This window comes from Panthera leo, chromosome E1, assembly GCF_018350215.1.
Source record: "Panthera leo isolate Ple1 chromosome E1, P.leo_Ple1_pat1.1, whole genome shotgun sequence".
Taxonomy (NCBI): Eukaryota; Metazoa; Chordata; class Mammalia; order Carnivora; family Felidae; genus Panthera; species Panthera leo.
Window position 1 is genome coordinate 50,993,074 of NC_056692.1, and position 15,961 is coordinate 51,009,034.

The following is a 15,961-nucleotide window of genomic DNA, read 5'->3' on the forward strand; positions in this document are numbered from 1 at the left end:
TCCATATAGGGAAGCTCTCTCTTAACCAGATGCAGAAAAACCATAGCACTATCAGGAAAGAGTAACAGAGTAGTGAGAGAGTCATATAGGTTAAAGAATATTTGAAGAATATGGGCAGATTTAGGCAGTATAACAGAATAATAAAAGAAAAGGTCTCCCCCTCCTCATTCTATCCTCTCTCCTCTGTCCCTATCTCCCTCTGTCACTCTCTGCATTTATTTATTTATTTATTTATTTAAGTTTATTTATTGTGTGTGGGGGGGCGGGAGACAGAATCCCAAGCAGGCTCCATGCTGTCAGCACAGAGCCCGACCTGGGGTTCAATCCACGAACTGTGAGATCATGACCTGAGCTAAAATCAAGAGTTGGATGCTTAACCCACTGCTTCTGCATTTAAGTTCCGGGGTTGGCTCAGAGCAGAGCAAAAACAGAGAAGCTGTCCTGGGGACATGTTAATAACTGAACTTAGCCATGTAGAGAATTGGCTGTATGTATGTATATATGTATGTATGTATGTATACAATGGGGACTATATTAGACTTGGGGAAAAAATCTCAAGGAGCCAGATTTCAACATAAGAAAATGTATTTGCAGTCAGAGATGTATATGAACGACATCATTTGTGCTGAATGGTAATGAGGATGATGGTGACAGTATTACAAACAACAAAGAATGGTTAACATGTATTGAGCATCATCAAGTACGTTACAGGCATTATCACATTGAATCTTCAAAATAACCTCATGAACTAGCTATTTTTGTTAAACCAACTTTAGAGACAGGAAATTGTGATATTAAAACATTTTCAATGTCAAAAACAAAAAACAAAAAAACCTTTTTCAATGTCTTACATGAGATAAACTCAAATGAAGCGTAAGCCATATTGTAGGAGTGACTTTCACTCTGGAGACCAGACTCCTAAGTCCTTTGCTGCACTGAATGGTAGTGACTCATTTATTACCGAATTAGTCATGGAATCATCTAGATGAATATTTAGCGGCCATTGTGAGGGGAAGAATACAGTGAGATTTCAACAACTGGTGAATTGTTAGATTAGCATTTTATTGGTATTATATTCTATGACCAAACAAACAAAAAGGTCACCATTTCTGGGTTGACAATATTGAAAGCCTTTTTCAAATGCTTTCGTGATTATTATATGAAATATAATAATTATTATGATGAAATAGTAACCCTCCTGATTCCCCCCGCACACACACACACACACACACACACACTCATTTCAGACAATACTTCCCACTCGTAGTATATGGAAAGCACCTTAAAAGCCAACAGACTTTGGAAAACTCCATCATCATTGCAGACACCATACATGCTCTTTAAAAGTCTTTCTTGTCATAGTGACAATGAAGGGCAATTCCTCATCTTTTATGTTACTCTATTCCGTTTATGTGAAATGACAAAGTCCGAGGACCAGTGCAGTACTGTGCTGGGCCAAATCTCTGCTTTCAGTTGTCCTCAGGACCCAGTATATAGGGCTCACAAAACAGTGTGTTCTCAGGGTGAGGCAATATATTGCAACATTTCATTATTGAAATAATAAATATAATAAGTGTTATGTCATGTCAAGTTTTCTGAGGATGCAGTAGCTTCTCAGCATGCATCATATATTTCTCTTCACACATACAACCTAGAATGTTCTATTTTCCTTAGTCTATGTGCTAGGATGTATACGGCTCTGACTCTGTGAGTGTGTGTGTCTTTACATATATATATATATATATATATATATATATATATATATATATGTATATGTATTTTTTTCCTTCTTTTCTTTTCTTTTTTTAACTGGAGCATGAAATTTGGTAGTGGGACTCATTGCTTGAATGTGTCAATGGCTAGGACAGAGTTCTTTCCAGTCAGACTCTTCAGAACTTGCAGAGAGATGATAAAAATAATTACAATTCACCATTAAAAATTTAGAAAAATATTTAAACTTTTGGATCACAGGTAACTGTTAATTCAAGAATCTAAGATTTCCATTACTGCCCCGGGAGTGTTTTACATCTGCACCTAGTCTACAAAATAAATTTGCATATGTTAATTTTGTATGGATTTCATGGCAATACCCACCCACCCCAAAGGAACTGACTGCTTAAAAGAAATAAGAAACAAAAAACCCCTTTGTATTGTGACTATTGTGCACTTGATTGCTTTTATGAATGGTACGTTTTTATTTCAATACGATGATTTGTACTAATTCTTGAGTGTGTTTTCAAACGTGGTTTATGAGAATTAAAGTCAGCTCTGAATTCAGAATTTTAGATAAATTGACAGTGATGTAGTTCTGATAGCATGTGATAACCCTGTCTCTTCTCTGGCAGCCCGAGGCCATTTTCCATGCCATTCAATTAAGGAGTTTCCATTATGACTAACTTTATGTGCTCTGAAGATCTTTCATCATATGGTGCAGGGAGGCATTATTTTAAAATAGAAATGCCTATAAGAAAGCTCTTTATTTTCTTCCTATTGTGACATGTTCCTTTTAAGTGTGTGTACATCGCCCAGACACCATTCAATTTATTCCTTGATTCCTGGTGGTGTCTGTAATTCTCCACCTTTATAAGGTCAACCTTTAAAGTTCATATGGATAAAGGAATAGGACAATTTGTGGATATTTCAGAGTCCAGCTGAGAAAAAGAAAAAGAAAAAGAAAAGAAAAGAAAAAGGAAAAGGAAAAGGAAAAGAAAAAGAAAAAGGAAAAGGAAAAGAAAAAGAAAAAGAAAAAGAAAAAGAAAAAGAAAAAGAAAAAGAAAAAGAAAAAGAAAAAGAAAAAGAAAAAAAAGAGAAAAAGAAAAAAGAGCTTTGGCTTGGCCACTTCATTCTCTCTCTCTCTCTGTCTCTCTCAGCACATCTTACTTTTCCACTCTGATGAAGGCACTTGAAATGCAACATTATTTCAAGAACTGTCAAGGGGTAAAGTAGCATACTCAGGTCCCTGGACTTTCCAATTGACTTGGCAAGACATAAATAAATTCCTCAATTAAGTATGACAAGGGACTAATAACATATCAGTAAATATCTTATTTCTATGAGGTTCAGATTGCTTTAAAATGATTTATTAAAATCAGTAAATTAATGAAGAACGGTAGCTGAGCTCTCAATATTCATAAAGAACTGATTTTAAAAAATTGTAACCAAAATGAGGTCCAGTTTTCAGTTTTAGAGGATATACATAGGCATGATATGGGGAGTTTCATCAGACTATTCTTTTGGTTAAAGATGTATCTCTCACACCGGGGAGATATATACTACAGTTATACAGTTATATAGTTATACCTAGAAACCTTGAGAGACACATAATAATAATATGAAAAAAATTTTGTTGGGATAAGAACGCTTTTTCCATATTACACAGATTTAAGTTTTGTTCTAGAAGAGAAGATGGCACAATTAACTGGGATTCATGATTCTGCTTTAAACTTAAAAAAACAATTTTTTTAATGTTTATTTTATTTTTTAGACAGAGAGACAGAGCATGAGCTGGGGAGGGGCAGAGAGAGAGAGAGAGACAGAGAGAGACAGAATCCCAAGCAGGCTCCAGGCTCTGAGCTGTCAGCACACAGCCTGATGCAGGGCTCAAACTCATCAATCACGAGATCACGACCTGAGCCTAAGTTGGATGCTCAACCGACCGAGCCACCCAGGCACCCCAATCATGATTCTGCTTTGAAGCTTATGCCACTGCCAGTTGGTTACCTCTTCAACCTTCATTGTCAAACTTTCTTTCAACTGAAGAGCTTCATTTTTTTTTAACATTTGTTTTTTGTTGCTGTTGTTGTGAAGAGACAGAGAGAGACAAATCATGAGCAGGGAAGGGGCAGAGAGAGAGGGAGACACAGAATCCAAAGCAGGCTTCAGGCTCTGAGCTGTCAGCACAGAGCCCCACACGGGGCTCAAACCCATGAACCAGGAGATCATGACCTGAGCCGAAGTTGGATGCTTAATTGACTGAGCCACCCAGGTGCCCCTGGAGGGTTTTGTTTCTTAAGCAGACAACATTGAAATGTTCTTTGGCCTCCAATTATTCTCAAACTGGAATTTCTTTAGCAAAGCTACTCCTGTCCAAAGGTAAAGAAGCCCATTTGCGAGTTGGTATCTAAGAAAGAAAATGGAATTTTGTATTGATGTTCTTCCCTTTCCAGTTCAACAAGGGGTAAAACAAATTTCCATCTGAAAAGCTCATATTGTTTCATCAGCAGATGGATGTCATCTGGATGACATCCATTCACACAGATCTTTTAAATCCTAGAGATCATAAACCATTTCAAATGGCAATTGCTCTAAGTAAACATGTGATTCACAGGGAAACTTTCATACTTGCTTTACCTATTCAGTTTACTTTACCTTTGAGCAGTCCCTACTGTTCTGATGTATTAAACCATTGAACAACATGTATGAGGTTACTTTCTCAATATTTTTGAACAGTTTGTTCTTACTTGGGAACAACAGTCTTCCTTCCTTTCTCTCTTCTCCCTCTTCTTTCTCTCCTCCTTCTCCTCCTCCTCTGCCTCCTCCTCCTTCTTCTCCTTCTTCTCCTCTTACTCCTTCTTCTTCTTCTTTCTCTTCTTCTTCTCCTTTTTTAAATAAAATATTCTCTTCACCTCAGGATCACTCCTGTGTTCCTTCATGTAATATTCTATTACCAAGAATCATGTTATATTGATGGCATTAATATCATATATGAAGAAGTTGCTCTACAATGGCATTTGGATGAACACAACTAGTTGACTACACCAATACATTTTCTTTTGTAATGTAACTTTAAAAAATGGTTTAAGTATGAACAGCTACGCCTCTATTCTGTCTATATCTTCCAACTCACCTGTGCAAATATACTCCCAGGAAGTAGAAGTAATTTACAACAAAATTGATTTTGTTGATAGGATTTTTTTTCCTTCTTCCCTCCTTCCCTCCCTCCCTTCTTTCCTTCCTTCCTTCCTTCCTTCCTTCCTTCCTTCCTTTTTGTCTTCTTGATAAATAATTGAGTAAAAGATTATTTATGTGCCAATAAATATCCAGACTGGAAATTTCACTTTGAATGGATACAGTGATACAATAAAACATAGCTTCTTATTTTTGCATCTGACTTTGGCCCATTTTCAGATGAAATTCCTTTAGAAAGAGTTTTATGTATGTATAGATCAGGGGTCTGTAAACTACAGTCTGTAGGCCAAATAGCTGTTTGTGTAAATAACATTTTATTGAAACATAGCTCTATTTGTTTACATATTGTTTACATATGACTGATGGCTGCTTTTGAGGTAGTGTTGTAGAATTGAATAGTTGTGACAGAGACCATAAAACCTAAGATACTTACTACCTGGCCCTTGAAGAAAAATGTTTGCCAACACCTGGTACTAATGATCTGCTTCTATTTTATTTTTTATTTATTTTTAATTTTTTTAGAGAGAGAGTGCATGTGAGCAGGGGAGAAGGGCAGAAGGAGAGATAGAGAGAGAGAGAGAGAGAGAGAGAGAATATCAAGCAGGTTCCACTCTCAGCACAGAGTCCAATGTGGGGCTTGATGCCATGACCCTGAGATCATGACCTGAGCTGAAATCAAGAGTCAGATGCTCAACTGACTGAGCCATCCAGGCACCCCAATCAGCTTCTATTGATCTGGCCAAAAATTAAATGGTTTATTCAACAAACATTCAGCAAACATTTTACAAGGTTTCAGACGTAGAAGACAAACACTTTCCTTACAGAACTGAAAGTTAGTCTAGTTGAGACAGAAAAAAAAAAAGAGTAAAACACATTAATCTATACTCTGCTTATTTTGTTTTAAAACTTTTAGTTTGTTTATTTTTTGAGAGTCAGCAGGGAAGGGGCAGGGAGAAAGAGAGAGAGAGAATCTCAAGCAGGCTCCTCACTGTCAGTGCAGAGCCTGATATGGGGCTTGAACTCATGAACTGTGAGATCATGACCTGAACCAAAACCAAGAGTCAGACACTTAACCAACTTAGCCACCCAGGCGCCCTGCTCCACTTATTTTTTTGTAAAGCCCTTTAATATTTCAATGATTTCCCTTAATAAGGTTTCTGAGAAAAGGATTTTCCAATTCATCTCCTACATGGGACTGAGTTTTGGCAGAATCTCTATTTATCAAAAGTCAGCTATCTTAAAGATGTGAGATATATATATATATGTGTATATATATATATACATATATATATATACACATATATATATAATATTATTCAGTTATAAAAAATAATGAAATCTTGCCATTTGTAATAACATGGATGAATCTAGAATGTATAATGCTAACTAAAATAAGTCAGAGAAAGACAAATAGCATATGATTTCACTCTTATGTGGAACTTATGAAACAAAATAAGGAAACAAAGAGACAAACAGACTCTTCAATACAGAGAACAAACTGGTGGTTAGGTGCTGGGGAGCTGGGCGAAACAGGCAAATGATATTAAGAGTACAATTATTATGATGAACACCGAGTAATGTATAGAATTGTTGAATCACTATACTGTACACCTGAAACGCATACGACCCTGCACCCCTAGTGAATTATACTAGAATTTTAAAAAAGACTATCTTTTGGGGGTAAACGGAGGAATCAAGATGAGAACCCCTCTCCGCTTTGGCAAAGGAGAAGACAATAAGGTCACTTTGGACAAATCAAGAAACACGAAATTCAGAATTCGTTCCTCAAGGCAAAAATGAATCTGTCAGTACTATTATCTCGAATGTCAGAGGGTCACTTGCTCTCTCGCCACACTTTGCCGTTGAATCTCAGAGTTATCAGAGGCAGGACATGCATGGATTGTGATTTGACAAGCAACGAAATCGTCTGTTACCATCCAGTACAAGCCAGTGATGGCAAGATTTCCAATGCTACTATTGGTTCCATTATTCATGCTACAAAACTAATGCTCACTCCTCTATGGGGCTGCACAAGAGCAGGACAAGTCACATGCCTCATAAACAATGTCCGTCTGGAGCGTACTGTGCACTGACAATGTGATAAAACGCAAGAACGGAGGTCCTGGGCTTTGAAAATATTAATAGATGCTCAGGCAAGTTCACTGCTGCTCCTTTCACTTGCAAACTGAAAACACACCACGAGAAGGGAGTTAGCGAGTTAAATCTTCCTTGGCCAGAGCAAGCCTAAAGACAATATGTAGTGCTCAAAGGAAAAACCATTTACCAGTATTGTTATAAGGCATCCCTTGACTCTATTGCTCATTTCAGAAGCCGACTTCAAGGATGATTATCATCACACATGCAGATTTCAAGACTTTTATGGGAGAAAGGTATGTAAACGTCTAACCTGAAATACAAAGTGCACTTTGAAATGCTTAGGTATAGTGTGAAAAGTCAGGAAAAACATCCCTTAAATTCTTTAAGGTATTTTCCGCCACCTGCAACATTAACTAGTTTCCATGAACATTGGCACTAAATTGGTGAAGAGGATACCAGCCAAAATACCATTCTCTTGGTTCAGGGATGAGACGAAAAAATGTCATGGGGAATATGTACATTTGTTTGATTCCTCTCATCAGTAGACGCTCTTACATCTATAGATATACATACATACATATAGAGACACAGGCCTGGAGAAAATTGCTGCCCCAGTAACTAGAAGCATCCTTGAAGGACAAATTATCTTTTCTCTGGTATTTTCCTTGAGAGATATAGAGAAGGACCCTTAGTCCTCACGGGTACTTTGGTATTTGGTTTGTCCTCGCCCCTCTAAGCCTTCAGGTTGGTCTAGCATTCCTCTGAATGCACCGACAACCAATTATCTCGGATCAAAGACAAATACAAACAAGCAGAAGGCAGTTACTTAACATTTGCAGGATATAGGGCAAGAGTTAAAATAGAGAGCCACATACCATATGTCTCACTACTTAAATTACAAGCTAACCTAAAAATGATTAAATGAAAATTCTCTATTCAACTATCTTGACAAATACAGCTTCTTCAAGCCTTGAAGATCCAAGTCTGAATTTAGAATTTTCAAAGGCTTTGAGGTTCCTGGTTGGCATACGACAGTGAAGAAATGCCAGCCCTCAGGGCCTGGGCCGGCAACTCACGTTTCTAATGGCTTTTGGTTCTGACCAAAACCATGAAAAGACTTGCAGGAAGGTATGTCGATATTCACCCATGAGGTATAAGATCTTTCCAGACCCCCCAACATCTTTTGCCTTCCCCAATAGATACCTTTGTCAATTCCTTGGAACTAGATATGGTGATGGCCTCAGGAGGACTGGCCTCAGGAGGCTATTTGCGCAGGAAATTCCATGGTTCTGTAGCCCTGGAATAGAGTCTAGAAGAGAAGCATTGTTTCCATGGGGACTTATCCCTTTACTCAACCTTTGCTCCCTGGTGCATCCAGACCAAGGATAAAATGGCATCCTCTAAAGTATGATGTTGGCACAGTGGCTGGCTAGTCTTGTCCAAATCTAAAGGTAGTGCCACTCATGTGCTTCTATGACAGAAATGTCTCCTCAGAATCTCCCATCATGTATTTTCTACTTGCCTTTACATATAATTTGGAAAATATTTAACTCTCAGCTAGAGTAAAAAAGATCATGGTTATAGCATGTCATCGAACTGCATTTCATAATAACATAGGTCAAAGTTCTAAATTGATAAGATCAAATCAGATCGTCTGTGCCTTGTGTAGGATTTATTGTCCTTGTGAAGGATTTATTGAATTTAACATAGATTTACTGCATTCAGGCCATAGTCAAACCAGCTCAGACTCCTTTTCACTCCAGACAAGAGTTTCATCGTATTTTGGGAGATTCTCTGTATGTACAATGTACTGCATCTTTCCATGAATATACTCTGGTTTAGTCTCTTTCTGTTCATTCTGATATCCCGTACATCAGACTGTTCTCTCCTATAGATGTTCTTCTTCAGATAGGAGCTCCCTGGGGTTTACTGTTGGCTCTCATCACTTTCCATGATCCTTTTGACATTTTCTGAGAAAATCTTCTCCTGTTCTTTGCTCTAAGAAAGTGATAACTGATGACACAGAAATGCTTTGTGTCTGAAGATGAAATCTCAGTTCACACAGAATCTTCAAGTTTCACAGAAAATTGCATATGGATCTTGGTTCTATCCTTCCCATAAAGACAGTTGGCAGTTTTCTTTGGAACTGGCATCTCAATGTGACCTGATCATTTGTACAATGCATAATTCATTTTACAATGTGGAGAGTCAGGGGTGGATGGAAGACGAAGGGAAAAGAAATTACTTCTGCAGTCCCCTTCCACAAATACACCTACAGCTGAATATAAAACTTGGGGCTTGCTATACAAAGAAAGGTTCAAACACCTCATCTTTTGAATCAGATGACCCTCTCAGCCTTCACTTTGAAAATGATTTTGATGCTATATCCATGACCGTAAACCCACAGATTTCTGAGCTGTCTTCACTTACATTTGTAACAAAGCAGAATTAAAAAGTAAATAAATAAATGAAGAATGGGTCACAAAAGCAAGTCATCTTAAGCTAAGTCAGTAAGATTTTCTTTGGTTCACTGGCAAACTATGGGAGTGATAACTCCACACACATTATATACGTGTCATTGAACATGATGATAAAAGCCCACACATTAAATGCTTTTATTTTGGTTTGCATATTTATTTTTATCGCTGGCATTTAGGTAGTAAAATAGACCGTTAAATGAATCTGCCTTCTCAGACTTACCCTAAACCGAGTGAAGACTTTCTACCCCAAGGTTACAGTGTCTACTTTCACATCAGCTCATCCCAAATGCAATTTGTTGGGTTGACAAGACAGACATGGTTTTCATTGCCAACATCCAGATAAGTTGTAAGCGGTTCCCTGGTGGTCAGTGAGTCATCATGAACTAAAATCTCAATTTTTTTCCATTCCACAGAATGAGACCTTTCCTCTTACTTTTTTTGTTTTGTTTTGTTTTGTTTTGTTTTGTTTTGTTTTAAACCAGCCACATTCTATTCCAGGAATCTTGGGAGCAAGAATCATAATAGCTACAGATGACTGAGTACACATTATTCTTTGCTCAGTGCTTTACGCATTTCACTCAACCCTCATTATAACGCTGTAAGCCAGGAACAGTGACCCTCTTCATTGAGCAAATACAGAAATTGAAGATCTGTAAGATTTGGTGACTTGACCAAAATCCATTCTACTTAACATATGTAGAGCCGACATTGGAACCTAAACCTGGTTCTCTAAAAATCATGCTTTAATTACTACATGAGGTATTTTCATGGTGGACCTAAATCTTTGTCCTCAGAATATAGCTATGTTTCCCTGGCAATGTTAGCAGTGTTTTTGCCGAATTCTTGAGGGCCAATCATGGGGTTATTCAGTGAGACCAAATTCTGAGAACCCTTTCTTTTTCTTTTAATTTTATTTATTTTTGAGAGAGAGAGAGAGAGAGAGAGAGCAAGTGGGGAAGGGGCAGAGAGAGGGTGATGCAGAATCTGAAGCAGGTTCTAGGCTCTGAGCTGTCAGCACAGAGCCGAACGTGGGGCTTGAACCCACGAACTGTGAGATCATGACCTGAGCCGAAGCTGGATGCTTAACTGACTGAGCCACCCAGGCACCCCTTTGAGAACGTTTTCTATGAATTGTGTTTGTTGAAGCCACTGTAGATTACATGTCACAGTGTTACTGTTCTCTTCTGTGGTTCACCAAAGAAGGCCACAAATCTATGAACACTTCCCTAACTAGTACTTGTTATTATACATCTGCTGTGCCTGTTCTCAGTGTGTGGTTCTATAATGTTCATCTCTCTCTCTCTCTCTCTCTCTCTCTCTCTCTCCTGGCAGTTTTCAAACTCGTATACCTGAACAACTCAGTGACAATTCATTTAGTTAAGGCAACTTATAAAACTAAGTCAAGGTGTGTTTTTAAATACGTTATGCAATATCCCTTGTTGATTGGGTCTCAGTTGATCACAGAAGAGTCTCATGGAGTAAATTAGTGACTTTTGAATTCCTGTTTGTATTGACTATGATGACAATACAATCATATATCATTTAAGCTCAGCCTTGGTAAAATGTTGAGAGTCCTAAATTTCTAAAATTCATTGGTTTCCTGCTTCTTCTCAAATCGAAATTAGATTAAATGGAATGCTCTCTTGCTAGTGGTTTTGAAGGCTGGCCTTTTTAAACCTGTGGTAGCCAATGCTAACTAATCCAAAGGCAATTGTTCTGTTTGAGCACATCTACCTTCTTCAAACTGGATTTGACACTTGTTTCTAATTTCTTAGAATCAGTAAGAATAAAGGCACCTAACTCTCCAGGAAGAAAAGGGAACAATCTGTTCTTTTGACTATCTGATGAAGCAACTCTAATTTTTTAATACGCTCACCATAATGAATGCTTCCTATGCATATATTTTTAAGCTGGGGAATATATATGTAAAACCAGGAATAATATCATTATATTATATTATCCACACCCTCCCCAACATGAAACTCTACCACTTAAGATGAATTTATAGATAGTGCCTTGTTCTTGTTTATGTTTTCAAATATGAAGAAGATTTATTTTGAGTCATTACTATGCTTTCACTCTGTCCCAATTAATTTCTTATAAGATTCCAGATTCATAAAGTTTAATCAACCACAATACATCGTACCAAAAAAAAGCTTGTCATTGGGTAAAGTTGGGCCCAGTTTAGGTGGCATGAATTTGTCTCCTAAAGTTAATCTTTAATCAGAGATTAGTTCATTGTGTGGAGTTCTGCTATTACAGTTGGTGGCACCATATTTACCTGCAAAGATGAGCACTTGATTATGATACTACTTGAGGACATCAGCTGTATAATGACCAGTACATGGATCGCTGGGGAAAAATAGGGTCACTTCCCTGGAACAATTAAGCAGGCCATCTTCCATACTGTTGTATACATTATATACACTATGTATGAATTTACCATCTTTCCTCACCCTGATGTTTTAGAGGCTGATTATTAGCAGCAAGAGGTAGAGTTCTCCATTTCCCTGATCCAAAAGGAGCTTCCAAACTACCCTCTACTTATTAGGAATATTAAGTATGTGACAAAAGTAATAACAGAAAACATCTGCTATTTAGTATTGAAACAGGGCTGTGGGCAATTCAGTTTGGCTCGATTTTGGAGAAACCTTGCTCTCATTTCCATGTACATAGACAACCTATATCCAGCTCCTTCCTGTGTACCATACCAGCATAGGCAACGCTCAACGGCTCTTCCAGATTTCTAACCATTTATTTTAAGCACGTGAATAGTGACGACACAACATCAGTCCCCTTAAATCAGTATTTTTTTTAAGGTAGGAAAAAGGCAATTTAACTTCAGACTCAAAACATGATCCAACCCACATCAAGGCCGAGACCTTATTCAACAAGTTCTTGGCCAACAGAAAACTGATTCTGTCTTCCAGCAACCTCTATCCTCAGCAGCAAGTTATTTATCAAAAACGATTGAGATTAAAACATCATGTCATTTAACGTTTCAGACAACAATTGCTTATTTCCTTACCAAAATTGGAAGAGAATAAAAATAAAACAAACCTACCCTCCCCAACAATCTCTCCAATAAACCTAGTTTTCTTTTCTGCTTTGCCTTCCCTGGACTCATCCAAGAACATGAGTTCAATGGATGAATTAAAGAAAATATGATTATTCTTATTACATTTTTCTATGACAACGATGATTATGGCATACAGATGTATTTTTTACCTAGTAAAATGGGCATCTTAATCTTTTGCAAAGAGTGTGGTTATTTCCTTCCTGGGAGTGGAAGTTCTGAGCGAGCCAAGAGGCAGAGGTATACTGGAAGTTCTGTTAGCCTGCCAGGAGAAAGCCTGCTTGGCCAGTTTAGGGGACCTGAGCCTGAATGGGGTATTCTGCAACTAACGGGAATGGCAGCTTCTCTCTTGATAACTTCCTATTTGGCAAGTACAATGTGTGTTGATGTATTCAGTTGATAAGGCAGAAGAGCAGGCAGAAAATAAAAAGAAAAAGAAAGAAAGGAAAGAAAAGCACAGGATCATAGGCTAATGCACTCAAAATTGTGTCTCAGTATCCTCTAGGCTCAAGTTCAATGCACAGGTTGTTTAGATTTTCAGTGATACTTAACTTATTGAGATAAGTGAATCACACTTGTTAGTATAAGTTTGAGTTCTTCAATTTTCCACTTCATTCAGATATTTGCATGTGTCCAAGGAAAGCTTTACATGGCCTCAGTTCATCACTTTCCCTCTCTTCTGTTAGCAGAAAGGAACTGAATGGGTTGTTTTTCTCTGCTTTCCATTTCCCAAACAGCAAGAACAAATGAAATTGCCTGCAAATTGTTACCTCTGAGGTCTCTTTCCAGGATACTAGCATTCATAGCAAAAGGACTCCAAGCTAGGTAGGCACATTCTGGAAGGTGAACACCAAAACAATCTACCATCAGCTGCTACAGAATTCATTCATTCAACCATTCATTTGGACAATTTTTCACTCATTCAATTATCTGAATATCTCTGGGATGCCTTCTAGGTGTGGCAGTTGAGAAAAGTGTAAATCCCCTTGGAGGATTGATTTTGCACGTCCATTTCTCGTGGATAGCCTTAAATGCTTACTCTAGTGTTAAATGTGTGCTTTCCCAGTGCTGGACTCTTGAACAGTGCTATCAACCCTTATGCACACAAAAAAGTACACGCGCACACTTTCACACGCCAATGATCATTTACTCATATGAATAGAAAGGAATATTGATGGGGAAAAGTGCCAAAGAGAAGACAATTCAAAAGCTGATCATGCCCACAAGATACATATTTTGGGGCCATAGAGTTACCTTCCACATTAGGTTAACGTTAAAATAGATTTGTATTCGCTGAGCACATACCAGCTGTATGTTGCCATAGGAGAGGCTGGGTGGGGTAGAGGAGGAATAAGAGGTCCCTAGTGATCAGGGGAGCAGATGGAAGCAAAGCAGCATTAAAAAAAAAAACCAAAAAACTTTTTTAATGTTTATTTTTGAGAAAGAGCGTGAGCAGAGGAGGGGCAGAGAGAAGGAGACCCAGAATCCGAAGCAGGCTCCAGGCTCTGAGCTGTCAGCGCAGAGCCTGACGCCAGGCTCGAACCCACGGACCCCATCATCATGACCTGAGCCGAAGTTGGACGCCTAACTGACTGAGCCACAAAACATACTCTGAATTATCCGCAGAATAAATAAAGCATATGCAGGACCAGGGTTCCATTATTGAACTTGCATATATAATTGCATTTTTTATCTTTATGTTTCTCATCAAGTGTATTTTTTTTACAAAATATTTTTCCAAATCTATATCTATATCTATATCTATATATTTAAATCTGCTCTGCCAACACTCAGAAGAACTTGTATGTTCCATGCCCACGCAAGCACATGGAAAACGATCTTCTGGTTGAGGTTTGTTCATTGTGTGAATGATAGCGTCCTATATAAACACCCCTGGATATTTAGGCACCAAATCACTTTTAGCTCACTTACCAACTTGATGCAGGAATGAACCAGGGAATAAAATAGATTACGTAGGTCTTCCCTTCTTCCAACCAGGCACTTGACCCTGGGGAGAAGAGGTGTGGTTGTTAAAACAACAGATTTTAAATCGGCCAACTCAACTAGGAAACATCCTTTAAGGGACTCCTTGGAAGGGAACTGGCTTGGAACCTCAGGAAGGCAGACCCATGAGAAGTGCTCCCTGTCTCCCAGCCCCCACCCCACCCCACCCCCCAGGCCCCCAAGCCACTTCGGAATTGCCTTTTGAGTAAAGTGGTTCCATTCAATGGTCAAAGGCCAGGCCAAAAAAACCTGCTGTAACTGGCTTTGGACAGTGCAGACAATTTCCTGGGGAAAACACCACTTTATTTCTGCTTTCCCTGAATCTGTTAAAAACATGTTTGTTTTGGCATTTTTCAGCCTTAGTGTGATTTTTAGTATTCCACAGTTTGAGAGGATTAGATTACACCTTGTGACCAAAATGAGGGCTGGGAGTAAGTTAACTCCACAGCTTAGAATCCTATAATTATGGGTTCAAATAGAAGGAGTAAGGTGAGGCTAGATAAACTTTGTTTTAAGGATTTGATGCAACATACTGAGTATGACTTAAGACATATAATGTTCCTGTGTTATATACTTTGGGCATATCACATGATACCTGTGCCTTAAACATATCATCTGCCAACATTTTACAACGATTGTGCATGAAGGGTTGTGTCTAAAAGAACTTGGTAGCTGGAAGGGAAGTAGCCAACCCCCTTACTTTATAGAACAGACACTGCATGAAATGGAATAGAAGAGATTATCTCAGCGTCACACCAAAAAGGAACAGAGCTGTCATGAGCACTCAGGCCCCCTGACTTAGAGCCCCAGACATGTACATCCATGGGGACACTTCTGATCCTGAGCAAAAACTCCTCTGTTTAACAGACACACACACACACACACACACACACACACAACTATTTAAAATATAATAATGTATGTATGAATCATGGAAGCTGGGTTTTGTTTGGTTTTAAAATTACTGACCCAAAGTAGCTCTGAATTGCTCACAGTAGCTCTGAAAATAAAATATAAATGCACTAAAAAAAAAAAAAAATTACTAGATAAAGCCTAGTTCTTACTCCTTAGAGCAGAGGAGGGACAATCTTGAGCAGGTTTCTAAACATGAACTCAGTTTCCATTGCTACAAGGGAGAGTTCCTTTAACAAGAGAAATAAAGAGTGAGAACCCGTTGATAGAACAACTATCTCTTTATTAAAGCTATAGCATAATTTTCTGAGGGAATGATTACATGAAAAAAAAAAATCACAGGAGACATACCTACTCATCTTGTGAAATAACTACCTGCCCAGTGTCAAAAACAAGGGCAGATTTTTACATACTTGTATTTATTCATTAGGCTGTCTATAAACCCAAAAGGCCAACAGATATTTTCACTGTAATGGTGGAGATA